This window comes from Sinohyriopsis cumingii, chromosome 1, assembly GCF_028554795.1.
Source record: "Sinohyriopsis cumingii isolate HCF-2022 chromosome 1, ASM2855479v2, whole genome shotgun sequence".
Taxonomy (NCBI): domain Eukaryota; kingdom Metazoa; phylum Mollusca; class Bivalvia; order Unionida; family Unionidae; genus Sinohyriopsis; species Sinohyriopsis cumingii.
The window spans coordinates 142260081-142286631 of NC_142961.1; the positions used below are offsets into that span (position 1 = coordinate 142260081).

The following is a 26551-nucleotide window of genomic DNA, read 5'->3' on the forward strand; positions in this document are numbered from 1 at the left end:
CTTAGAAAAATATAAATGTACATCGATGATGAAAAGGGAATGAAAGAAATAGCAAACAAAACATTAATTCATGAATGATGTAAGAAATGATCGAAAATAAATAAGAGTTTACAAGAGCACGTATTCATCAAATCGAATTTACAATGTCAGCCAATAATTCCGTCATGGGTTAAGGAGCGCAATGCTCTCATTAAAAAAAATCACGCAAGTACCAAGAAATGCATTGTTCTCATTTATGTATGGATTGTCGCCAACATTTTAGGATTTGGGCTAAATATACTTACGTTCATTCCACTGATGTACTTGTACCAGAATAACCCTAACTTCTTAGCAGTGGGATACCAGTGAATGTTGTATTCAGTTTCAAAGTAACCACGACCTCCCGTATCCGAGGCGGACGCTCTATCCACTAGGCCACCGGAGCGGTATATATATATATATATATATATATATATATATATATATATATATATATATATATATATATATATATATATATAGAGAGAGAGAGAGAGAGAGAGAGAGAGAGAGAGAGAGAGAGAGAATAGTGGCATTACTCTTTGTTATATACGCGTTACCAATTTTATGTTTAATACCCAGTTGTTGAGGGAATTAGGATATTAGTAAGAAGCATCCGCGGTATTCCGCTTGGGAAAATTACAGTCGATCACCATTTGGGAAAGTTACAGTCGATCACCGCTTGGGAAAATTACAGTTGTTCTGCGAGTGCAGAACTGAAGGCAATTCTCAGAATTAGGAAAATGTACTTGAAGAAGCATAAAATGTTGTAGGTACTGACTGTTATATGGTCAATATAAAATCAGTTGATTTTACTTTTTATACTGCAATTTTTCATCAAATCAGCGTTTTGCTTGAGTTTACTTTCTGTTGACAGATTTGTTCTCCCACTAGTCCACAAGTATGAAAATAACATTTAAATATGCAATATATATATATATATATATATATATATATATATATATATATATATATATATATATATATAATTATGTAGTTCCAAAGACTAAAAGAGTGCATGGTATACACTGACAAAATATGATTCTGTATTTCTAAAGACTAAAAGAGTGTTTGGTATACACTGTCAATATATTATATGTATTTCCAAAGCCTAAAAGAGCATTTGGTACAAACTGTCAAAATTAGATTATGTAGTTCCAAAGACTGCAAGGGTGCATGGTATACACTGTCAAATTATGATTGTGCAGTTTCAAAGACTGAAGAGTGCATGGTATACACTGTCAAAATATGATTATGTAGTTCCAAAGACTACAAGAATGCATGGTATACACTGTGTAACAAGATAACTGGATTGGGGTCGGATCATAATAGAACACTTTTGATGGTGAAAAAAATACAATGTTTATTTATGAATGATTCAGTGAAAAGAAAAGATTTATGCTTGATTCGTGCGTCAAAAAAAATCAAAATATTGGCTATTAAACAAAATATGCACGACGCGGATAATATTGCGATTTTAATGAAAGGGGTATTGATATGCAAATAAAAAACGTAAATAGTAAAAAGATACAATGATTAATGATTCAAAGTGATTCCACACAGGCAATGGGGAAAAAACAATACGCAAACATTGATAATTTCCACACGAAAATGATATAGTTTACTCAAACAATGAAATATGACACTTTTTCACTCATATATTGAATATGATTGACGCGTTTTCACTCAAATAGTGAAATATGATTTTTGAGTTTTCACTCAAATAGTGAAATATGATATGAAACATTGGGACATATCTTGCGGAGTCGAACACAAATCCGAAAGGTCTTCTCAGCCCCTGCGCTATGTCGAATGGCTGAGGAGCCACCACAAACGGTCTGCCGCTCCTGGTCTACCTAAAGATCCTTAAAATCTCTTGGTTCTCTGCAGACCCGTTGGTCCAGAAGCCTTGGTTCTTCACCACATAATGACCTTTATCTTCTTCCGGGTTTACGTCAACCCCGACAACAGCACACTGGGTATAACAACCCAAATTAGCACCACTGCCAAGCAACACCTACAATACGGTGCATATACGGAGATGCAGCATAACTATCACTCCGTCCCTCCTTCACTCCTTCAGCACTACACTCAGCATTCACAAGTCACCGGCCATCAGTCAATCACCAATCATTCAGCTGAAAAAATAATATTCGAATCCGTGTACTACAAAAAGCACGGTCATGTATAACAGCCCGTAATGACGTTATGTTATTTCAACTTGACTTGATTACTTTATACAAATTATATTATCTGGATTACTATGCAAGGTGATAATCAGGTTCAGAAGTGAACCTGCGTCTGACAAAAATATTATAGTACTCAGCGTAGCCCCTTCTCTTCCTTAATAAATGGGGCCCCGAGTGGGGGCCGAGTGGTCTAAAGCGCTCTTCGTTACGGATCACTGCCATCTCACCTCTGTCTGCGGCGGTTCGAGTCTAGGATTCAGCCAATGTGGATATGCGAGAAAGCTTGCCAGTAGCTTTTTGTGGGTCGGTGGTTCTTTCCGGTGTTTTCCCGAGTTCTTCCTCCACCATTAATACTGGCCGCCATGTATAGCCTATCGTGTGCTGAAAAATAGCGTTAAACCCCACAACAACAACAACAACAACAAAAATCCTTAATAAATACAACATTATTGCTAATATAATCGTGCTGTTAAGTTACATACAGGTAAACAAGAAAACAAACTATAACACTGCTTTGTACGACACAAGTTGGAATTACTAAAATCCAAGATAAATGTGATAGTAAAACAATTTATATCCGATAATACAGTCGGGTTCTAAAAAGTAAACCCATATTTCATCGCCTGTAAATATATCATGTAATCATCTGTGGTTACTCTTTCAAAGTTTCGAAAGTAGCTGTTTTGGAGATTTCAACCCCAGCCAGTTTTTTACCAAACGTCAACAAATGCGGGGACCCATCTGGTAAAGACATGTCTGAGCTTCAAATGAAATTTTATTATGTTAAAACAGCTGACGAATTAATGCTGGTGATGACAGGAATATTTTCCACTGTGTATCAAGCATATTCACAATTTGCCTTTCACAGCAGCCGCTTCTCACTCACAAAATCGCAGACAGCTGTTTTGAAAAATATGGCTCATCTACCGTGCTGTGATAATAATAATAATAATAATAATAATAATAATAAATATAACGCAGATATATTATCGTATTCGTTAGAGTATCTAATATAATTATAAATGTATTTAAGTTACTTTTACGAGACATAACGCATTTATTCACACTTGCTACCTTTGCAATCGTTAAAAATTTCCCTAAGTCAATAATCTAGTTCTTTAACTAAACAGCAAAATAGCTTTAATGGCCATTACCAATATGAATGGCAAAATAGTTTTAATGGGTATTACCAATATGAATGGCAAAATAGTTTTAATGGGTATTACCATTATAGAAACATTTGCGACCAGATTTGTATTATATTGTTCATGGAACAACTGCATTCATTTTGGACGGGTATCTGTGTCCAACTTTTCTTGTGGCATTGCTTTCTTTATTAGCTGCCTAAGTGCTATGTCAATATGGGGATAAATATTTCTGACCGCTATGTACTGAAGCTCGTTTATTTCATTTAACTGACTATTCCTTGACTGCTTTTCAACAGAAATCGGATGTGGTTCCTCGAAGTGTTAAAAGTGTTGATTTTTGGTATTGCAGACTATAAAGCAATCGTAAACCAGTCACTGCAGTTTCCTACTAAGACAAATTCACCTTTTAGTAGATACTGTCTTAAGTATTCTTTTGACATATTTATGTTTTAAAATTATTTTTAATTTCTCTTCACGTGTGTGTGTGTGTATGGAGATGGCACTATGCACACAAAACTATATACATGTTTCTTTTCAAATCGGCGAAACACAAATTGAATTGGCGTATGAATATATATATATATATATATATATATATATATATATATATATATATATATATATATATATATATATATATATATATATATATATATATATATTTCAAAGTTAAATATACCGTATTTATAAAACAAAATCATCAGCCCATAATATGTACATAGTTGTTTCTGACTGACTGTATTCTTTTAACATACAACTTGACCATTAAAGAGCTATCATGTACCATTTTGAAAGAAAGTTACGAAACAACGTCACTAAATATTTTAAATAATTGTGCAATATTCTCTGATATGCAAATATGCATGAGAAATTATTTTGAAAACAAACGAATACTTAAATTCATAAAGCATCACAATTCAAATATAATGTGCTTCGTCGGAATATTGATATCAATTTTATATCGATTTATGACTATACTGTGTGCAATATTTAAAAAATACCAATTGTTGTTGTTGTTTTGTTCTAAATAATAAAAACTGTATAAAAATGTTCTCTCATTCTAACACCACTAGAAGATTTATGCCTGATTCAAATCAGTAAAATTCAGATTAAGTTTATCAGGTGAATCATAGGTGCCATAGATTACAGCTACAACCGAAATACTGTTGAGTGATTTGTGTAAACGATTAGGTCATCGCGCATACTACTGAGCTTAGCAATGTTCATCTGATAACACTGTATAAGAATGGTTCTCATGAGGCCGCATATAACCATCGTCCTCCATCGTAGTGAAAGTACGGACTCTTGGTAATTGTTTACTATGGTGCACCGTTCCGATATGAAGTTACCAGCCAACCACCGCAGTTGGGGGAGGGGGGATTCTAAACTAGCCGTATTGGAATTAAGCTACTGACTAATCTACTATAACAGTTACCAGAACCTGATATTGCCTTGCAAAGTTAGGCCAAGTACCAGAAACTGTATGTGACACAAAAGGAGAAATAATTAAGCGTTTGCAGGATTCGAAAGTACTTAGAGTGCTCCCTGATATGAATTAGTATGAGAATGGAATTTTTCCCTACTGACCCTCTTGGTGATCCTGCCATCCATTTTCGCCACTAACCCCATGACATAGTTAGTCTATATGTGATAATTGCATGTTTAACACTTTTATTTTTGCACACACGCACCTGATGTGAGCGAGCCAATCATGGAGGGGGGATAGTATTGTCCGGATGGAAATGCCCCCAAATGATTTCCAAAAATGAGCACACACGCCACTCCCACGCCCAGCTTATTTACTGCTACTGATTTTCCTTTGCTGTGATTGTAGAAACGAAATCTCGCAGAGTGTACTTCTTCATGTTAGTCTATAATAGCGATTAATATACACACTGAGAGCCCAGTGATCAACCATCTCTCTGCATGTTTTTTTTTTTATTATTCGACTTTGACTTTTTGTAAATCAGCACTGTTTCTTATTTGTGCTCGCAACTTTCTGTGATTTTCCATTTATGCCAACATAATCTCAAACTCGACCGCAATGATTATTTTATCCTCGATTGCTATGAAATAAAATTTATTGATTGTATTGAGACTGCTCTGTGCAGCTGCAAGCAATTCGGAAAAGACACGTACTCATGAATGTTGTCGAATCGAAATTAATTTGCTAGCACCATCAGCGATACCGGTTATTATCGATATAGCCCGACAATAATACAGACTGGTACACGTACAATGATCGAAGTTAGCGTTTTCACGTGCAAGTGCGATGATTCCAAGCTGGTCTCGAGTTGGTTGTGGTACATCAGGGTAATTCCAAATAGCAATCGACTCTTAACAATATTATATGAACATTCATACGAGGGTTTGGAAATGCCATTCTGACGAAGATATTCCTTTACAAAAAAGCAAATTTTTTTTGGTATCGATATTAACATCCGCTGCCAGTGGTCCAACACCCCGACGGTAAATTCCGCAACCACACCAACGCGGGCGGTTTCCATTATGTACACACTAATGATAAAATCTAATCTTAAGCATAAACGCCAAACACGGTCAATAATGCGTCCGGATAAATGTTGAGCGCCTGAGACTGGGTTTAATTTTCAGCGACTAATGATTCTGATAATGAAACCTTGTAGAAATTTAGAACATTACTTTCTGGCTTGGTTATTTGTGATATTAGTGGTACAAAATCAAAAACAAGATACCGCTTATCATTTATCAGCATTCCTATTCGACCCCACGTTCCTTTAGTTCCAGTTATGATAAATAAGTAAGATCCGGACTCGCGCACCTTTAAGATGTGACGTTTAGTTCTGTCAAAAGCATGTTCAACAATATATGCGAAAATAAGTTAGTTATTTGTTAAGGTTCTAACGTTAGTTTCTTCCTCTCGTTCTTTGATTAATATTCCTGAAATACGGTTCCATGAAGTTACTACGCGTGGTGGTGCGGGCATGACAGCGATTTGGTTTAGTATACAGTGTCTTGTAGAAATATTTTCAGTATCAGCACAGTCATTGATAATCGCAACTGATACACTACTGTCTCTGATTCCACCGTTTTGAGTAGCTTCAGAAAGGTCTACGCTTGATGTTTTGAGTTTGCCAATTTGGTCTTCAAAAATTAAAAGCTTCCCTAGATCGACTCCATCAACAACACGACTAGTAAACTCAGACAAATCCGTTTTAGTAGAGAATCGAGTGAGATCCACATCAGCACTGTGTCGTCGAGCAGTAACGTCCGTTAATATTAATAGACATTATTGTATAATATCACACGTATTTTAATGTGAATATTATAAGTGTTTGCGGTGTTAGTTATCACTCCAGTGCACGCAACGCTTCAATGACAAGATGACCGCATATGGGACCATCCAAATGAGTCTGTAATAGCAAATTTGAATAAAATGGGTTTTGTTCATATCCACCGTGATAAATAATTAACTTCAACTGGTGCTGTAAATCTATACGTGTCAAACTCGAAACTATGTTGAGGTCTTACCACGTATGCAATTAAGTGAGTGCTGGGGCCTGTTGATAAATCCAGATTGACGATGCCAGTTTCACGTGTGCGTGGCACAATCAATACAAGATATCTCGCATAAAAACACCACGAAACTGTTTAACTTTACCATCGCGAGTAAATAAAGACTGGTCAATGGACAGGTCAACAGCACGATTTTATGCGACTGGGTAATTGAAGACCTCTGCCCGAGGGTATTCGTCGATTCGTGCCTGACACTCGAAGGCCTCTTCCTTTTTATACGACCACCAACCCCCTTTTTAAAGCCATTTCTGATGTATTTCGTATAGCTCCTAACGCTGTTGATTTTGAGACAAATGGAGCTCTGCCGCCAACAGTGTTGGAATCGCTGCAAAAATGAAAATATTCCACCAGGCTTTTGCATCCGTGTCGCCTCTGATTTCGATAATTTTAATATCACTGTGGCGTTATTGTGTTTGGCCGCATTAAGATGAACATGCTGTGTTTGGGTCAAGCACACGCGGAAAGTTCCTGTTAATTTTACCGGAGAAACTTTTAGTGTGCCCCCAAACTGTTTCTGATTATTGCAAGCTGATTTTCAGTAAATGCGACCTTTACGTTTTGATTGTTCATTATCTAAATACGTAACCGGTTTAATTATGAATTCTGCGAACTTTCCACAGGTGCACCGATCATTTCCATTCGGCCACAATCACCCTCCAAGACTCTTGTCAGAAAGTAACACAGCATAACATCTGTAATTAGCACCAGGGGGAACTAGATTTGCATGAGAACACATGTCTACTACAGACTGTCTGAGAAACTACAGATGTTGCATCGAAAAGTAATAAAGCGGGTACAATGTAAGAAAGTCTTGTAGGGAAATGTCCAGATTAGAATCAATGTTTAAACGTCTGCCCATGTAGGACCAGGTACACTATGTGGAGTGGCTTCTGCATCGTAAAGCCAATTTTCTTCAGAACGTTCCTGATGACCTTTTAATCGCAGAGAACCTTAGTCCTTTCTAAGGTGTCAAGTATCATTTTCCTATCGGTTTTAAAATTATTATCTCAGTTTACATCTTGAAACAACACGAACACCTGTTTTGGTGCAGTAAGACCAAGCTGTGTGCTTATTTGCCAAGTATTTGGTGGGTGTGCGTCTATATTATGTGCTAGAAACGACAACACTGACATAGTTCCCGACTGCATAAACAATAACAAACGTGATTCTATAGAAAGTAAAAGGGATAACACTATCATCCACAATCTTAACGTTTCTAATAAAGCTTTACCATCATCACCTCCTACACACCAAACTGCATCGTTGGAATTATTCTTACGAAACACAGTTACTGTGGGTTTAGCTCCAAATATAACTTTGCTAACGTATCTACAGAAAGCAAAGACTGTTGAGAAGTGCGCAAGAAAACTTCAGTGGATCACCAATAGGTTGTGATCGACGCTGTTAAAATAAAAAGTAGAAATTAGGAGTATGAAACAGTACATTTTCTACAGCTGCATCAGCATCGCCAGCAAAATTTCGAACTAGTCTAATTATATTTGGTTTATGATCTGCATTATTAATTGATCTTTGACAAACCTCATTATTAGGACAGACATTCTCCTGTAATCTTCGCTATACCTGGCAAGTTCGATCTTGAAACAACTGAGATGCCTGCGAGTCGAGTTGTTTTAGTCGATCCACAGCGGTACTTTTAGTAAAATCTACAACTTGCATTGTAACATGCTTAGCGATGGGTGTAGCTCGCGATGATAAAGGTGTGAATGATTTTGGTGCAATCGTAAATAATCTACGAATAACACCATCAAGCAAAGTTCCGTAATATGTCATGCATAATGGTTTTCTTACATTAACTACACAGACGGGTTTCACAGGTACACGCACGACTGTCATTGTTTTTATTAAATGGCAGGTCAATCTCTAATGTACAGATGTATATATATAGACAATGTTTCGCTGCACAGATCAATAACGTGTCCGTCTTGATCTACAAGGAGCAGAGGAATATGTGTCAACCGATTAGTATGGCATGGAAGATCACAGATGCTGCGGGCGTGATCGATTTCAAGTCACCTGGTTCCACGGTTGGTGAAAACCCAAACAGAATATAACCCTGCACAACTACGCCTGTCGTTTCGGACCTGCTTTCATAACTACTACTGATAGTGTCATATGTCAAGTTGACTTGCGTGATTGAGTTAATTCTCACAATGTCAGGCGCGATATGATATCCCACGCGTAAAAATAGTTTATCATTTGTAATGTTGCCAGGCCAACCTAAAACTGATCTCGTTGACGACCGTACAATATCAACTGCATACGTTTGAGATTGAATTGCGATGACATAATTGAGCTTGGATTCATGGCCACGTGTAAAAATTCTTTGCCAGGTCACCACCAATCTTCTTCGTCAAATTTCTTCATTGATTGATTCTGCGTAGTACGCCCCAGAGGGAAGTTCAATAGTATACCAGTTCGCACCCATGTCTGCTGAAAAAACAAATGAATTGTTCGTGGGCCGACCACCAAACGGTTGGGATCTGATATTAGGCCAACTGTAATACACTCGCAACGATGCTAGTGCAGTCTAAAGTGTGTGTAATTCCCCAGCAGTCACAGGTGCAGAAAAGCCACACTGAATTCTGGTTTTGTGGATGAAATGTCGATCATCGAGGTCACGCTCAGGTCTGTATTTACAACCACCTGTTGTACTGATGCATAGATTTTACATATACAACCTTTATTCGCTGGTAGTTTTTTCCTGCAAATACTCCGTTGTCTTTCATTAGGTAAGAATGAGGCAAACCGTATAGGATCGTCATAGATGTCCTGCCGCGACGGTTCCTTAATTTTTCTTATCTTTTGGTTCTTTTAGCATTGATTTATATTCGGGTGGATTTTCTTGCGGAAGATGCATATGCACCTGTTCAAAGTCTTCTTTGATTTCAGCTATATCCAATGACAAGCGTGTGATTGTCTGTGTTGTTCTTTTAATATCTTTGTTGCATTTAGCTATGTTACTATCTGGCCCCGGTTCTTTTTATGTTAAAGTTAGCGCTGACACCGCTTCTACGTTTTCTTTCTTGATATCCTTGGTGTTTTTGACTATCTTACAAACTTGACCAGGTGCTTAATCTGTTCCAGTAGGCGCTGCCATTTGTTGTATGGTTGCTCTTGCAGCCTTTTTAATAACCTTGACACGTTCGGCTATTTCTTTTGTGGGTTTAATCAGCGGCGCAAATGTTTGTTCAAACACGGCTGTGAGATCTTCTCGTGCAGCCTGTCAAGACTCTATCATATCTTTGACTTTTTGCGGCCTTCTATCACATTCTGAATCAATTCCAGATATTGCTGAACAGCTTCCTGGCGTCACTTTTCGTACTCTTTTATGCTATCACAACCGGACATTTTTATATCATTGTTGTTTTTGATTGCTAACTTGCTGCAATAGACACGTTCATGTACAGACCCATTCCATATTTATCCCCTTTACTACAAGTTCAAGTTAAATCAATGGTGAGAAAACTATGCTGATCTGAGGTAATCCGCGCAAACACGACATTTATCCTACGTGTGGTCGGTGGCACCCCAAGTCCAGTGAATATATCCATGCCAGGTAATGTCTCATCAACATGTTACAGTTGTCACAGATCACTTTAGGCACATGTGTGTCTCGCTTAGTCAAACAACTCACGTCCGTGCTGTCGTGAAAATATTAGTGCGGTACTGGCTTTTTTTTCAAGCATCACATCATCGTACACCACAATACCGTTTTAATTTGAATCAAAATCGTTACTGGTAGGGGCTTCGTCAATAGTGAGAGAAAAAAATCGATGGAAGCGTTGTTACCACTTCTCAGCCATCTTTTATAACTCTGCTTTTTGAACATCTTTGAAACATTATAACACGTTTGATCATCAGCTGATGGTGCAATCACGTACAATTGATCACAGGTTGACCATCGTACAAACATTTTCATCACGAGTTGAGTTTTTCCTGATCCAGCTTGGCCAATGATTAGCGTACGTACTGAGTTTGGAAATACCGTTCGATTACCATTCTTGAGCGTTTGAAGTTTTGTTTCTGCGGAAAAAATAAATGAAGTGAAAGTGTTTTGACTTTTTTCAAAACCGTCTGCAAATTTTCTCTTGCATGATGCCATTGAATAATACGCTTGTTGTATACCATCATGGATTTTTTTGCGTACTATGTCGGCAAAAACACGTACCGGAGCTCAAACACTTCATAGACGAGCAGCAATTACTGGGACTTGTACTAAAGAAGTTCATGTTCACCGGGAAAACGGCAAACTTTTTTTAAAGTCGGCACCTGTGATATCTCGGCTGCATTAAAAAGTTACCAGGGACACCATGGTGTAAATATCCTGGTGAAAAGCATCTTTCTGGGGATAATTACTGTGGACCCGGTAACTGGTTTGATATACGACTCGATTCTAGTAACTAACTAAGGCCAGGATAAGCACCTATTAACCGCGTTGATGCTACATGTTACCGATATGGCCTTGCTTATGGATCGTCAAAGGATTTTATGAAAACCAAGACTGCACTTGAAGGCAAAGTCACTTATTAAAAATAAAAATTATACTAATATCAAACAAACACACAATGGACACAAAAAAGCCGGACATTATTCAAAATATGCCACAGTCCCGTTGGAATTGGAGAGGTGAAGCCGCCTTGAAACATTTAGCAAGTGCAGCCAGGGTCATTCATGGGATTGCTCGAACATGGTTGACCAAACAAGCGTTGTGGCAAAATTTATTTGCCAGTAACAAAATAGATTTCACGCAGTTGGTTCGATGTCGAAATACCTAATGAGGTCCATAGAGCTAATTTTTTATTTCTTCCACATGGCCGTGGCCGTGAGCGATAAGGCCGATTGCGCACCTATAAATATGCACTAACCGTTGTCGATGTGTCCAGCAGAAACAAAGAAGCTTAGCCGTTCACATCAAAAGATTCTGCCAAAGTCGCAGATGCACTCGAGCGCGTTTATGCACAAGACCCACTCACATGGCTCAAATTGCCTTAAGTGGATCCTGGCAAAGAATTTCTCAGATCTGTGGCTATGATGGGGGCCAAACACCATGTCAGTGTACATCATGACCAAGCCATTGTGTAACGATTTAGTCGCACACTTGTAGAGTGGGTACATCATTATGAACAGGATTTGCTGACGGGTCACGCACTGTCAAAGGATTGGGTAGCACGTCTTCTATTGGTCATATCAACACTGAACAATGAAATCACAGGCACGACTGGAATAAAACTAGTCGATGCGATTCGACAAAAGACCATCAGTGTTACTCAGAAAATTATTTTACAGCCTGCACCGTTACAACCACTCAGAGACAAGTTTGTTCGGTATTTGTATACATCTGGAGGGTTCGAAGGTAGACATCAACATTATGCAACTAACGTCGGTTGTGATATGCATCAGTTGCGAGTCAGTGTCGGTTTATGCTTCTTGAACCGATCCTGATAGAACGGTTTGATCTTGTCATAGTAGAATTCATACATGAGCAGCTTCAACAAGTTCAGCTCGGACGAACCAACATATATTGGTTTTGTCAGCGTTAGTTTTGATTTATCACTGTGAACGACAATAAGTCCACCATCAAAGAGCTTTCTGGATTCAAAGACCAGGTCAGCGATGATCCTTCGAATTTTGTCTTTCTCACAATCACGGACAAGCCTTCCTACGAAATTCAAGCACAAGATGGATTTTGGTAACCTGCATACCCAATGTTAATTCAACTGTAAATTTTTATGTGTAATATATAATTGTGTTTGGTCCTAAGACTTTGTACCAGTTTAGTGTATTCAACGATCGCGCACTGATATGGGAACAATCATTATTAGTTACCGACAGCACTTCTGATGCCAGCGAATAATTGTTGTGTGCGTCAGATGCTCAAATATTCCACATCAACTTAAAAGAAGTATCCATGGTCACTGTTGATGTTGTGATCGAGCACGTGTTTTTGTAGATCAAAGTGCGCAGCATCGATCAAATAAGGTTATTCGTGCCTAGTTACATGATGGAACTGTTGGGGTCAGTGGGTTCTTACTATTTCACGTTTCGGTAGTTGGTGGCACTAGCGTATCTGTGACTTGACTTGGATATTCCGCCACGAAGTGATCGCTTAATAAACAGATGCTGATCAACGTCAGTGAGCAGTTCCAGCTCGATTTTGATTCTGAACAACAATGCATCACAATCCATACCTGGCGATGAAAAGTAATGTGCGCTATCGAGCTTGTGCACGTGCATGGCAGTATCACGAAATTATTCAAACACATCAGCGAGCAAAAACACATCAGAGAGCAAAAACATATCAGCGAGCAAATGCACATCAATAAGCAAAAACACATCGCGAGCAAATACACATCAGCGAGCAAATACACATCAGCGAGCAAATGCACATCAATAAGCAAATACACATCAGCGAGCAAATGCACATCAATAAGCAAATACACGTCAGCGAGCAAATGCACATCAATAAGCAAAAACACATCAGCGAGCAAATGCACATCAATAAGCAAATACACATCAGCGAGCAAATGCACATCAATAAGCAAATACACGTCAGCGAGCAAATGCACATCAATAAGCAAAAACACATCAGCGAGCAAAAACACATCAGTGCGTAGATACAGATCGAATGGTTGCTTAGGTTTTAGCACTCGAATGCTGACCAAACTTTCTTTGCATGTTCAAAAGTTTCTTCTGAGATACCTTCACGTGACAGCAATGAATAAAACGTTCCGGCAACCGAGTTTCGGCAATTTTTTCCAGTCGTTTATGTACTCGTATGAATAAATACATTCTTTCATCAGCAGGTTTGTATTGGTTGCAAGTACAGACGAGTGATTTTTAAATTCTCCGCTGTCAGATTGTTCCCTAATTTGTCCAGGGGCCAATTGATAAACTGTATGGAACCGATAAACTGCAATTTACCCAGTCGAAACGTCATGTATTTTTCCATGTTGTTAGGTTCATGGTTATCGGTGATTTTAATTCCGTGGCTACTGCTTGAATCATTAAGTGGCCATCATACCCACGCAGGTTATGAAGTACCACAGAGATTTGTATTTTGTTAGGATAAATTCTCAAGTGTAAATTATGTGTTGTGTGCGGCACCTCTATATATACAAATGACATGACAATGGCAACAAACTTTGGAAAAAGGGCATTGCTCTTTTATCGGTGGAAGGACATTACTGTTAATCCGTGGAAGGACTTTGCTCTTGAGTGAAAGCTTTTTCACACATCGAGCAGTGAGTGGCTGTGGAATGCTCACGAATGTTATCACCAGTCATACTTATACATGCTGGTGCGTAGAACTGCTATCGGATCCATTTTGCGGTAACTTCGATCGATCTCAGAAATACCTCAGCTGTGTCTGGAGTACCAGGGGCACGATAAGGATACAGTACTTATAATAGCAGGGTCTACCACTGAGTTCGTAGTTTCCAAGGTAGACAGCTTTTCATTTGTCCGTTCATTGATTGAGCTTCCTATACATATGCGCGTTTGGTTAGTTCGGATGCCATTCTTATACTTATGACCCAAAAGCATTTGTATAAGTAGCCTGGTCTTGAAACTCCACGTCACTGACATCATCTAAAACGTCACTCGCTTCAGACGCAGAGGTCGAGATATTTTCCTTTTATGGGTGTACTCTTTCATTCACGATATCCTGAAGATTCTTTTAAGTTTTATTTGCCTCAAAACTCTGACGAAGTTTCTTTTATTCTATTTCTAATTTCACTCAGAGATTCACCAGCTTATCAATGTGTACTGCATATGTTTCGAAGAATGCGTACAACATATTTTATGTTTCTTTAATGAACCTGTATAATGCATTCAAACGATACAACGACCTTAATTTAGCTGAAACATTTTTGATATTCCAATTATTTTGCAGGTTTACGCCTCTGTTTGAAATTTTTATAAATTCATTCAGTATACTTTGGGAGTCAATGGCCTAGATATTGCTTGACATTTGTACATAAACCGCTGATATCGTTTAATACAGAAATATTCGCAACTTGACTCTCTCTCTCTCTCTCTCTCTCTCTCTCTCTTTCAGCAAAAATTCATTGCTATAGAGACTATAACGCATTGCATAATATTGAGTGGAGTAAAATCAATACAGGTGGGGTTTTGTTGTTAATATAATAATGCAAGCCTGTCTTTATGATGTAGACTTATTCAATACCATAGGCTTGCCTACATAAGTACACTGTGCGGGATTTCGTTTCAACAGTCACAGCAGAGGGGTATCAGTAGTATTAAATGGCGGAGGTTTGCCATTTTGTCGAAGCCCTTTGGGGTATATCCATCCGGACAAGACTCTACACACACACACACACACACACCCATGATTGTCTCACTCACGTCACATGCGTGTGTGCAAAACCTAAAACTGTTAGACATGCAACGATCACATATAGGCTAACTTTGTCATGTGGTTATAGGCGATAATGGACGACAGGGCCACTGCGGGCCAGTGGGGCACACCCCCATTCGCGTACTACTTATGAATACGGTAGGATAGGTAAAGTTTAGTTTATGTAACATAAATTTTAGTACAAAACGTCCTCATAACGTGTAATGTCATTATCTCGCAATTAAGCATGTCATCGCTCGCGTTTAAATATGCCATAGCTCGAAGTTAAACATGTCATCACTAATTTAAACATGTCATCGTTTGCAGTTAAACATGTCATCACTCTTATTTAAACATACAATATTTTTCACTGAAATAAAGTTTATCATTGGAGTACTGACGTTAAGTATTTTTATCCATCTATTGTTCTGTTGTGTTATTTTTTTGTTGCTAATCTTTTTATACATATAACCTTATTTAATTTCTCCCATTTCGTACATCCAGTTGTCTGTTACAAAGTATCACCTTGATTGTATCTATAGAAACATGTACTTTTTATTCATGCTATCTCAAGTAACATCTGATGAGCAATTTCATTTAAATAATGAATCAGCGAACATGGTAGTTTGTATTGGCCAAGCATCCTGCTGCTAAGATTACAGTTGTATTAATTATCAGATTGTTCCAGCTGTTTTGTTCGTCTGATGCATTCAACATGTACAAGAGTTTAGTATTAAATGATACACAGGTAATCAATGGAATGATTTCAGAAAGTTCTCTACGAAACAGTCATAAATCCGATTTTCTTTGGAAATACAGCTTGTATCTGGTATCTATGAAATCATTCTATGCACTGATGTGTTATTAGATTAACGGCCCTGAATCTATGAATGGCTTACTCCGGTTTTTCAGTCTAATAGATTGTAAATTATAGAACTTTCACAATTTTATTTATCGATCAAGAGGGTGAAATAAATTTTGCAAGCGTGAGTTTAGGCCCCAGAAAATGTATTTACGCAGCTCACAAATGTGCGATTCTTAAAAGTTTTGTTTTCATTTCTCAAGTGATATCCTATCAAAGTATGATATAATATTTTATGCCAGGTTTGGACATTGGAAGACTAAAGAAATTACCAGAAAAATACGGTTTTTCACTAATGAAACCAGAAAGAATTTCTCATGGTAGAATCAATACATTGTATCTCAATAGTTTGAGCAAGAAATGTTACTACAGACTTGAAAATTCTGGCCTTTTGATTGGTCGTAATGTTTTAGTGAGACAGTTTTGGTGTTGAATACTGACTGAAGAATCCGAAAGGATTGCATATTCCGCCATGCGAGCCTTAACCTAAAGGGTTTTGATGTAATCTTGCATTCTGCATACGAATTGACCCCAAACTATATCAGTTCTCAAGAACTCTCGTCTCGTGAAGCGTTTACTGTAAATATGAACTTCAGAATCAATCAGTATGATAAAGCGATACTCATACTTGCATGGTTTACAATACATTTTCGAATACAAACGTATAGGGGCCCGAGTGGCCGAGTAGTCTAAAGCGCTCACGGTTACGGATCACTGCCATCTCACGTCTGTCTGCGTGGGTTCGAGTCTCGGGCTAGGCCATTGTGGATATGCAAGAAAGCTTGCCGGTAGCTTCTCGTGGGTCGGTGGTTCTTTCCGGGGTTTTCCCGGGTTCTTCTTCCATGATTATTACTAGACAATCAAACAATGGAAATAAAGAGCATTCGTTACCAACAGATCTCTTTCTTAGAAATGCTGTGCTTAAATTATCGTCGGACGTGTATTGGTATATTTATAAGCTAGCTGACAGTGCATTTTCCTTATACAAATTGGACCGCTCCGGTGGCCAAGAGGTTAGAGTGTCCGCCTTTGATGTTCGAACCCTGGCCGAGTTATACAAAAGATTTATAAAATGGCACTAACAGCTGCCTCTCTATGCGCAGCACCGGTTGGCCCGGTGTCCATGGAAGCCGGCCAAGAGAAAGGGAGAGCTTAGTATGGTTCATTAATTCGAGGGACCCTTTTCCTTTTGCTGATCCCTTGTAAAAAAAATGATGATGATAATATATGCATCAAGGACAAATGCACATACAATGATATTAGAGATCAACTCAGTTCATACAACCTTCAAATATGGTTGTTTATATTATAAATTTGTATATGTCCTTTGTATATCAATATTTTTCTGTGGAAAATATGTGATGATTTTTTGTGAAGTTCTGTATTCCTTACATTTCCCTTAAATATACTGCTTATGATTTATGACACGCATGAATAATATCATGTTTTCTTTTAAATATTCGCTTCTGAAGGATTTAAATTTTAAATTTAAAAAGCAATTGATACTCTAACGTACCAGAATATGTACCTATATAAGAAATTGTTGGTCTTAAACAAACAAAAATATACTACATGCATACTGGAGGATTGTAAGAGAAACTTCGATTGATGGGTTTCAAACCATGCCTTTCACTGTTGTCGTTTATATATTTTAACAAAACCTTGCTGGGTATTTTTTTTTGGGTGGGGGGTGTTCTCTCATTTTGATTGTGCGAAAAGAAAGATAAAATGCATTGCGCATAATCGATGATATGCGATGCAACATTTGACACCGAAACAGGGTGCTTTTATGTATGGATTCCTTATAAAAATAAAATTATCAACTTAACGTGATCTTTTTTAAATTTCATGAAAGCGACGATGTACTGAACAAGCTCTCTTGAGTACGGTACCACACTATACTCTCCTGTGTACAAGGATGCATTCATATTGACCTGTTGTTATTGTATACTTCAGGTACTCAAACACTCTCTCTTTAGTACTGTACCACACTATACTCTCCTGTGTACAAGGATGCATTAATATTGACCTGTTGTTATTGTATACATCAGGTACTCAAACACGCGGCCCTCCAAGCCGTATCATGTGGCCCTCCAAGCCGTATCATGTGGCCCTCCAAGCCGTATCATGTGGACCGCTAAAATGATTGACGTCACAAGGTATCATGAGAGATAACAAAGTTGGTGCGGCCCTTGGTCCATCGAAAATGCCTTCATGCGGCCCTCGGAGTGGTTTCAGTTTGAGACCCCTAGTATACATGGACTTACCTTTTGTCTTCATGGTTTCGCAAGACCTTTGTTCTACACCTTGAAAAGGAAAAAAGAATAGAAGACAATACAAATAAATGTATAAAATGTATGCGCAAGAAAATATGCAAAATATGTCACTGCACCAAACAAGCGTGCATGAAGCGCGTGAGATTGTGCTAAATACGTAGAAGGCAGAGAATACACGGGTTGTATGGACATCGAGTAATCAAGCAAGACTGAGAATAAAAACGCTAAGGAGATGTCGTCGTTCAAAACACGGGTTGTATGGATATCTAGTAATCAAGTAAGACAGAATAAAAACGCTAAGGAGATGTTGTTCAAAACACGGGTTGTATGGATATCTAGTAATCAATAATAAAAACGCTAAGGAGTTGTCGTTGTTATAAACACGGGTTGTATGTCTATCTGTTAATCAAGTAAGACAGAATAAAAACGCTAAGGAGATGTCGTTGTTCTAAACACGGGTTGCATGTCTATCTGTTAATCAAGTAAGACAGAATAAAAATGCTAAGGAGATGTCGCTGTTCAAAGCACGGGTTGTATGGCTATCTAGTAATCAAGTAAGACAGAATAAAAATGCTAAGGAGATGTCGTTGTTCAAAGCACGGGTTGTATGGCTATCTAGTAATCAAGTAAGACAGAATAAAAATGCTAAGGAGATGTCGTTGTTCAAAGCACGGGTTGTATGGCTATCTAGTAATCAAGTAAGACAGAATAAAAATGCTAAGGAGATGTCGTTGTTCAAAGCACGGGTTGTATGGCTATCTAGTAATCAAGTAAGACAGAATAAAATGCTAAGGAGATGTCGTTGTTCAAAGCACGGGCTGTATGGCTATCTAGTAATCAAGTAAGACAAAATAAAAATGCTAAGGAGATGTCGTTGTTCAAAGCACGGGTTGTATGGCTATCTAGTAATCAATAATAAAAACGCTAAGGAGTTGTCGTTGTTCAAAGCACGGGTTGTATGGATATCTAGTAATCAAGTAAGACTGAGAAAGAAAGAAAACGTTAATGTGAAGTAGTTGTTCAAATAAACGGTTTGTATGGATAACGGAAAATCAAGTAAGATGAGAATAAAAACGCTAATGAGATTATTGTTGTTCAGAAAGGAAGAGGCAACATACCTTTGTAAAAAAAAAATAGATACATTTCCATTCGAAATAAATTTGTGAAAAATTATACAGTTAACAACTATTACATGTCATAATTATTTTTGACGTATTATTTTTCTCAGTTGTTTTGTAACTTTCCCTTTATATTTTTAGAGCTGTTATTTTAATCGGCACTGTTTAAAATGATTGTGCTGACGTGCCATTAAAACCTTTTACATACATTATGTACATATATCAATGAGGTTTTTTCGTGCCTCATTTTCACATTTCCTTTCCGTGATGTTTAATAAATCATGCATCCTTTTCACATTTCCTTTGCAAGGTGTTCAATAAATCATACATCATTTTCACATTTCCTTTCCATGATGTTCAATAAATAATGACTCCTTTTCACATTTCCTTTGCAACGTGTTCAATAATTAATTAGCGCAGATTTTTTTTTGAACTCCTAATTGCAGTGCATGTTATCTAAGAAAGATATGTTATCACTGCAAGGCAAACATTACCAACTCAGTACCGCGCCAAGATTAATTTAACCTGCTGATTATACTGGGTCAAAGTCAAAATGTACCTTTACCAAGGAATTGACGATCAATTCTGCAAGACATTGGAATAAGAAGTAACATCCTTCCCCTCTATAAAGAATGGTCGTTTTTTCCTGTTCAATCAGATGTAAGTTACACATAAAAAATCTTGTTTTATACGCTACAAAATATATAGAATAATAAATGACAACATTGCATGAGAAGTCCCAATGTGAACACTTGAGATTTCATCCTTCGCCAATCTCGACGGCAGTACAGCAATTAAAAAAGAAGATAATGTCGATCGATGTATTTACTCAATAAGATTCATTCTCTTAAACAGAATTACAGTTTTTATGATTGCAGGAATTATATAATTTGTAGCAGAGCGTCCATCATTTTGACAACAAATTTTTTGTGAGATATGCATGAAGCCGCGCAGGAATACATATGGCATTTTGTTTGTAATCCACTGTTCTGATTGAAATATGTCCCCTGGCATAACGAACATGTAGATCTGACAGATACCCATCGGATATTACATTAATAAGACCTTGTTATTTCCCAAATAAAGCTGCTGTTCTCAGGATTCTAAAAGTTCGTCAAGTCTTTCGATATATATTGCCATTGAAAACAAATGTACGAGTATACGTAATCACAAAGTTTAAAGCGATTAAAAGAGAGCTGTCTGATTGGTTGACAAATTATCTTACATTAGATGTTATCGAGATCGTCAGAACATGACCCCTGAATGATATCCATCAGACCCCCAAGTAAGCAGACCTATAGATATCTGGTTTAATCAGATCCAAAATTTGAAAACTTCGCTGAACGATTGCTAGGAGTTGCCTTCCTATTGGATTTACAGCTTGCTTAGAAAACCAAATTACGTGGTAGTATAAAACCATATTACATGGGTAGTATAAAACCAAATCACATGGGTAGTATAAAACCATACTACATGGGTAGTATAAAACCATATTACATGGATAGTATAAAACCATATTACTGTGGTAGTATAAAACCATATTACTGTGGTAGTATAAAACTATATTACATGGATAGTATAAAACTATATTACATGGGTAGTATAAAAACAAATGACAGGGGTAGTATAACACCAAATCACATGGGTGGTATAAAACCATATTACATGGGCAGTATAAAACCATATTACATAGGTAGTATAAAACCAAATCACATGGGTAGTATAAAACCATATTACATGGGTAGTATAAAACCATATTACATGGGTAGTATAAAACTATATTACATGGATAGTATAAAACCATATTACAGTGGTAGTATAAAACCATATTAATGTGGTAGTATAAAACTATATTACATGGATAGTATAAAACCATATTACATGGGTAGTATAAAACCATATTCCATGGGTAGTATAAAAACAAATGACAGGGGTAGTATAACACCAAATGACATGGGTAGTATAAAACCATATTACTTTGGTAGTGTAAAACTATATTACATGGATAGTATAAAACCATATTACATGGGTGAATCAAACCAAATTACACGGTAGTATCAAACCAGATGACATGGGTAGTATAAAACCAAATCACATGGGTAGCATACAACCAAATTAAGTACTGTAGGATTCTAGTATGGGAATGTTACCAGTTTCCTACAAATTAGAGGCAAATTTTGCCATATGATATTTGAGCGTTTCAGAAGAAGAAAATAATCTTTTTTAATCCAAATCTATAACAGTCTGCATTCCTAGATCTATTCATAAATATCCAGAAAGAGTCCCCATGTCATTTCAGAGCGAAATATGCAGCCACAGCATCGTTTCCATGAATAATATATGTTAGATGGATGCAAAGAGTCGATCAGCCATGCGCACTTTAGTATGTCTAGAACGCACAAGATTGTCTTGACCTAAATTGATGACAGAAGCATGACGTAAATTGTCCGAGTTTACTCTGCTTCCGTAAGCATCAGATAAAGAACTTTGTCCTATTATTAACCTCAATGCTAAGTAGGGCATTACGAATGTATGCGACATTATTTGATACTTCATAAATAGTCCCATTAGTTTCATGTCATTGCTACCGGCCAATATCCATCGGCAGTTAAGTAAAAGTATGCACCGCTTCCTTATATTCGATGAACTACTTCTGGCAACAGCTAAAAAATGGCGACGAAAACGGGGAACGCTGATCATATGATAAAGGTGATTGCCACCAGATGCCGACAAGGACTGTCACCCCCTTTCTACCTGACATCATTGATAGAGGATCAGTAGATCTAGCTATCATCTCTCATCTAAATTAAATAATGATAATCTGGATACGTCCAATGATAATCTGGATACATCCAGTGATAATCTGGATACATACAATGATCATCTGGATACATCCAATGATCATCTGGATACATCCAATGATAATCTGGATAAAGGATAATCTGGATACATCCAAGGATAATCTGGATACATCCAAACATTCAAACTGCAAGAAGAACTTTTCAAAAACTGATAATGTATAAAAGATATTGAAAATGGACGCATACTTATCGCTAGCTTCTGCTATTAGAACGACAGATAGAGGGACAGACCGACAGAGAGAGTCAAGCTGACCATGATTCAATATATCAGTCAACAAGTTCTCTTTCACGTAAACACTACACTTGTATCCACTCTGAGCAGCATTGTTTTATCCTGTACTCGGAACTGAATAAATCAGCAGCGACACCAAAATAAATCTACATTCTTCTGTAATGTATTTATAGGTTACTGCATTTGTATGGAAATATGAATGAGTTTTTCGGATGGAATACTGCACGACCTTGGGAGTGCATTATATCCATCCGACAAAACGAGTTCATATTTTCCCATACGAATGCAGTAACCTTTTTATGATATGCTCATTTTTCTTATTCTACCTAAGACTTAATTATATAAACAAAAGCAGTTTATGCCTTGTCACTTGCATGTTATTGTAGGTACCCAGCAATTTTATGAAATCTGGCATCTCCCGCCTAAATCCGAAACACTGTATCAAAAGAGTTAACGCGGAATGAACAAGGCAGCTGAAATGTGACAGTCCACGAAACATCTGCTTTAGTTCATTCAGAAACAAACGTAATCTACCAAAACGTAAATCACCTATGTGAGTGTACATAATTTGTTTACAAAATGTGCTGGCCATCTGCGCCCATCGTATGTTTACAATAGAAAGTAGTTCCTTTATGAGCGCAATATGAAGTTGCGCGCGAGTTCAGTATCGTAAAATACTGAACGATTCTGACAATGAAAAGTTAACAGAGAAAAAATGAGCATATAATAATATGCAAGACCGATGGACCACAGTACCCTGTTTACATCATGAAGCACACTGAACTTTCAAATTTAATCGCCATCATTACAGCAGAATTGAGGCAATCACAACGATAATATAGACTTAATTTTCCTGGTTCATCTTTTCATAATGTTTTCTTCAATTTCATTTATATATTTCGTCATTTTTCTTATCATTAATATTTCGTAATGTTTATGTGACTACATGACACTTCATCCTCTTTAGCAAACTTTGTTTCGTTTAGTGTTCAGTGAGAATCATCCCATGTACGCGCATGCCTCCACAGCCGTAAATTAACGCGTATTACTGCGCAGTGTTTAGGTCGTGTATCCTACTCCACATGACCTCGGGTTCAATAGTCTTAAATATTTAGTTAGTAACTATGCTAACTGAACTGTTTGTCTTATTCAATTTAGTGGGCGTTTTACAGATAATATGATCTTCTGAGAGAGTGGCAGGTGTAAGGAGACGTTGTTTGCATTTGCAACATGAACACTGGAGAGAATGTTTGCATACCTCCATGTTACTTTCATTTACTGTGACTGAAATTCATTTGGATATTGTACTGGTAGATATTGTACACGATCTAAGCACACAGCTAATTAAAATGACAGTTCTTTGTGCTACAAAATCAGTCAGAATTAGTATAAAATACACTCTCTTTAGCAGTTAATGAAATAAGGAAAAGAAATTTTGCAAGACTAGACCATAAGAGGTTCTGGAAGTGCAATGAATGAATTAGAGAATACATAAAATGTTTTTAAAAAGTTATCGGCTCATTTTTGGACAATTTACCTATGAAGTCCATGGAGTGAAAATGACAATGTAGAATTAGTACATTTTTACCTTAAGTAAGGTCAAGGCCAAGCTGTACACCCTATAACCCAAATTACACCCATCAATCATACGCCAGAATAAAGGGAACTAAACGTTCTTTAAACAATACCTAAGATATACAAGATCTTTTTTAAATCGAGAGTTTAACCAGCGAGGAAAACCTGATAATTCTTCTTCTTTACAATTGTAACCCTGCGCTAAATGCGGAACTGTAGAGAACAACCTTAGTAAGCTCCATTTCGGATTTGGATTTCGATGGTAAATATAACCAGGATATTTCGGATACTTTCTTCTTATTTCGATGGTAAATATAACATGGACATTTCGGATACTTTCTTCTTATTTCGATGGTAAATATAACCAGGACATTTCGGATACTTTCTTCTTATTTCGATGGTAAATATAACCAGGACATTTCGGATACTTTCTTCTTATTTCGATGGTAAATATAACCAGGACATTTCGGATACTTTCTTCGTATTTCGGTGGTAAATATAACCAGGACATTGAGAACAATTTCGTTCTCTGCTGACTAGGGACCCTTGTTGCTACTGACCTAAAAATTCTTGAATTGTTTAAGAGCGCTTTGACGATATATCGACTGCAGGCTCAATCGCTTTAGGATGTAATGACTTATTACCTTCCATCTGGATATGTTCCAAGTTTCAAGCCTTTCTACCACAACAAAATAAATTTGCTAATCTATGAAACCACTTTCTTTCAAGGTAAAAATTTTTAAATTCTGCACGATGATTTGTGAAATTTATAATATTTACCAAATTAAAATTTCCTTTTGTTCATTTTAAGAGTAATTCATAGGATTATATAATATTGATCTATATGTGGGTAACACTCCATTTTTTACTTGCAAGATATTACAGGTTGATAAGTTAAGATGAATTATTTGCAGCGTACCATTTGTTTTTGATGATTCATTATGAACTTCTTATTTAGAAAAAGTTTGTATTTCATTGAAAGTTATTCGAAGACGGGGGCGCCGAAATACACAGAGACGACCACATCATAGTGCTTTAAGTCTAAAGAATAACCAGTCAATCAGGCCTAAACCCAACTCTTGTATCAGCACCAAAAGGAGAGAGTAAAACTGCTCTGAAAATAGACTTGGACTACATTCGTGGGTACTTAACCGGAAGTAATAATTGTGACCCGATAACGGATTCTATATAAGCTTTTTTTAGTCACTCGAATCAGCTATACACCCTTACATCATTTGCGGAATCTAATTAAAATACAGTGACTGAACTTCCTTTTCGATAAACTTCCCACCGGTTAACTTTGACTCAATAATGCAACTGAAAGACCTACAATCACTGTTATAATTATCATCCTGCAAAAGTAGAGTCAATACATTGGTCAGTTGGTGCTCTCTCTCTCTCTCTCTCTCTCTCTCTCTCTCTGTTCCTAGAATCCAGTGAATTTGGAAAAATGAGTGTTCATTATTTACAAATGTAAGCACTTTAAATGATCTATGATAGATACCGTTGCAGTTCAACTTCATGTGCTTGCTACGTGCAGATGTATTCAACTTTGTCACTTCCATGCATGACAGACACGGTGTGAAAATGATTTTGACCCTAGCTTCGGGATATCGACTACGATTCCCAATATTACTTACCAGTCAAGGAGAAATTTACACTGAAAGATACATCCGTGGCGAATATAAATAGAGACCGCCACAAGGTTCAGTCTTACTCGGGGTCGCATAGCAGTAAAAAAAAAAAGTTCCAACAAATGAGCTACAAATGAGATCAGACATTTAAAACTTAGAGATTTGAAAAACATTTTAGGTTTTTAAGAATAGTTTTGAATTAATATGGCTTGTATTTTTATCTAGTTACATGCAAGTTACTAGTCTCGTTGAGAATGCCACGAGGTCCGAATAAACAAAAAACAGCATCGATTTGTAAATCCATGTGACTCCAGGAACCAAAACTGAAAAAGCTGAAAAATAAAGAAGGCAACAGGGGAATTTCTGTTGAATCTACTTGAATATGAGGTTAAATGTCTTTCTTTCTTTCTGTGATGAGCAGTTTACTAAAAAGGAAAGTTCTGTCCTTTTGTTATTTGGAGCATGCCTTGACAAATCAATATGTGTTCTTGTTTCACATGGCTAGCAGGATTCGTCATAGGAATTTGGTAACAGAGTCCCATGTTTGGAGTCCTAACAGGATTTTCAAACATTTCTGAAAATCAGGCGTTGTAGTCAAACAATGACAAACTATGATACGAAGCAAAATTATGTTTTTGACCAAACGAATTCCTGTCAACGCTAAGTACTGGTCATTTTACCCCTAGCCGTACAAGACTTCAGAGAC

The 26551-nt window shown here is 37.1% G+C and overlaps 1 long non-coding RNA gene across 3 annotated transcripts in view; it reads right to left on the bottom strand.

The window, feature by feature from the left end:
• Positions 1-1615: 1615 nt before the first annotated feature.
• LOC149808042 (uncharacterized) overlaps positions 1616-26551 on the bottom strand; it is a 39307-nt gene continuing 14371 nt past the window's right edge. For all 3 annotated transcript variants that reach the window (XR_016418445.1, XR_016418427.1, XR_016418452.1), the window contains exons 2-3: positions 18417-18455; positions 1616-2156 (exon numbers count right to left, since the gene is read on the bottom strand). This is a non-coding gene — a long non-coding RNA (uncharacterized LOC149808042). The remainder of the gene's footprint in view (positions 2157-18416; positions 18456-26551) is intronic.